We start from the raw sequence: 3175 nt of genomic DNA on the forward strand, positions 1-3175 counted from the left end.
TGGTAAATGCGACAATAGTTTATGAGATTCGATGGCAAGGTACACTTTGTTATTTACTGCACAGAGGACAGGGTCAGACAAAACTGTCAGGGAGACCAACGCATGAGGTTCAGAAAAGATCCCCTTGCTTTCTGAACTCCCTCAGAGAGGAGTCTAGGTGTGGCTAGATCCAATCCTAGTCCCAGACTTGGTCAACAGTTTATGTCTAAAGGATTATATATGCGCAATTAATCCTTTATGTCACTTAGCTAAGATTTCCAAGGTAGCATGCTGTTAATCACTTACCGAGAATCTGTAGTGGTAAGGAATCTCTCAACCTCAAGGAGTAACCTTAGAGGCGTCCCTGCTCAAGGGGAGATCCTGGCGTGCAGCCCGCTGCTGTGCAGGAGAGCTCAAAGGGCTCTTGGACTGCTCACTATTTATGGGGGTAAGATAATTGGCTCATAGTCATGTTTGCATACCGACCACTGTGCTTAGGTGGGCACATTCCACAATAGCCCTTGGCTATTGTATTGTTATCTGTCTCCCCCCACATGCAGTGGGTGCATCCTTTAGGACCAGACACAGACCAGATGCATCTATCACCACCGCCACAGGTTGTTATCACTTGAAAGAGGTCAAAGGAGAGGGGGTCAGAGATGAGGGGGGGAGCACACTGTCACAAAGTGATCTTTTAAAAAAATAACTTATTCTGTCAAGAAGAAACTTTTAGACAAAATAATTTCTATCACATTTAAGTGAACAAATAGAAATCTTAGGGGATAATCTTGTCAAGGTGTGTAAATATCTGATGGGAGTCTGTAACAAAGACTGAGCCAGGCTCTCCTCATTGATGTCCAGTGCAAGGACATGAGGCAATGGGCATAAATTGAAATACAGGAAAATCAAATTAAACATAAGAAAAATAATTTCTTCTTCTAAGGGTTGCCCAGAGAGATGTTAAGAACCTGCCTGGATATAGTCTTGAGCAGCTTGCTTTGAGCAGATGGGACTGGGCACTCTCCAGAGGTCCCTTCCTTCTTCAAGTCTTCTCTGATTCCATTCCCGCCTGCCCCCCCCCCCCAAAAAAAAAAAAATAAACAACCAAACAAAACCAACCTGCAACCATTTTCCTTCTAGCTGAATATGTTTAAAAGGAAAAGAATGATAAAAATTATGTGTACACACTTAATTCTCACAGAAGCCAAGAATGCACCTCTGCAGCTCCCCTGCTACCAAACCCTTGTCACGTAAACCCAGAACAACTGCATATGAGCTAACAAAGACAACTCAGTATCCCTTTAAAGCTTCATGTGCCATATATAGGTAATCAGTATTTGTTCATTTTTGCTACAATATTTAAAACAGTTCATAATACATATGTTCATGTCCCAGAATGCTTATGATCTATGTAACAAAGACAGAAAGCAGAAATATTGTTGCCACCCCTAACAGTATGAAGAGCTGAATACTGGAGCCACGAGGATCTGGTTGTGGAGTTTCTCTAAGTTTCCACGATATCAGTGAGCTCTGAAAGGCATTTCTGAAATTCTCACTAAGTATTTAGTGCCTAAATTCTTGCGATAATCAGCCAAAACACATGGGAAGTCTTTTTCAGAGCAAGAACCAAGTTTTTCTGGATACCATTCTGTCTTTATAAAACCTTATTCGAGTCAGGCTTGATACAGCAAAGATACCTTTACAGCAGCTTTGGCTCACTAAGCTGCCCATACACAGACAGAACCCTTCCTAGGAGCCAGGTCAGGGTAGGAATTCATTCGATGTGACCAGAACTAAGTCATCAAAAATTTTGTATGGATCTACTCCCCACATTTTATTTTATTTTTTTAAGTATAGACATCAGTAGGTATCAAAAGTCTTCAATTTAATAGGGTGTGTATTTTGGAAGTCACAAGCATATATATTGGAACAGGACCGCAACACTTTAAACAGCATAAACCCACAGCTGTTCAATGAGCCAGATTAAATAAAGATCTGAAATCTTCCCTTCCTTGTTCCCATAAGATGGGTCCTCATGTTTACCCACTTTGCAGCTGATCACATTTAGTTCTGTCTTATGCAACCTTGTAGTATCATCTAGGTCACTAGAAAAGCATTTTGCTTTTCATCACCGTTGAGAGTTAGTGCTAGATTTATTTCTTGCTGTAGGTAAGAATCCTGTTACTATCAGGTTGATCCACCCAGATCTGAACACCCACACCTACTCAAGTCCCCTTCAGCTATCTTTTTTATGGTGGAGCCACATAAATGTTTTTACAGTGTGATTCATGACCTTATAGATGTGATTCATCTATATGTGGTTAAATGAATACACGATCCCTAAAGAGTGTCTGTTTATTATAAGAAGAGATGGGGGTACACAGCTCCGGAGAAGCTATGTGCATAGCAGATGTATAAAACCAGAGGTAAGGAATGTATCTCTTGCAGCCTGCACCTATGCTGCAAGCTTACTGCTTTCCTCATGCTTACCTGAATTCAGAGGGTCATCCCATCTTCATGTTCTTAGTGCCCAGAAAAGGCACAAACTTGTCCCCCCAGAAGTTTCCCATGACCTGTATGAAGCAGAGAGGACAAGACAAGCCACCACCTCATTTTCTGCTACCACCTTGTCCCCCCCAAGGCTGGAAACCTAATACTACAGCATACTGTACCACAGATTAAATGATGAGAAACTCATCAGACCTATCAGCTGTCAAACCTGGATTTTATTATCTTCTGTTGAGTTTGCCATCACATCATAGGCTTTACTTAATTAGATACACATTTGTGTTAATTACACATCTGCAGTTACCTAGTGTTTAATTACTATCTCCAATCCTTTGGCTATTGCTGAGTTCATTAACAAAATAGGCAGAATGATTAGTGTGTCTCTTGACAGAAGCTGACTTGTTACAGGTTTTTTTCTTGTCTATTAGATCATATAGAAATGAGTTTTCAGATTCTTGCATCGATTTTGGAATGTTTATTGACAGAAACATTGATTAATATACAATTTAGTGGTAACTATACTCATGTATCTTGACACTCTATTTTTTTTCTCTTCCAGTTTATTTTTACAAAAGAATATTTCCATGAAAATGTTTGGGTTTTTTTGTTTTTTCCATAAAATAGGTCTGAACTTTCTACTTCTGTTTCCCACTAAATTTTCCATTCCAAATAAACTGTTCCAGTGTCA

This window comes from Egretta garzetta, unplaced genomic scaffold, assembly GCF_000687185.1.
Source record: "Egretta garzetta isolate BGI_Z169 unplaced genomic scaffold, ASM68718v1 scaffold507, whole genome shotgun sequence".
NCBI classification, from domain to species: domain Eukaryota; kingdom Metazoa; phylum Chordata; class Aves; order Pelecaniformes; family Ardeidae; genus Egretta; species Egretta garzetta.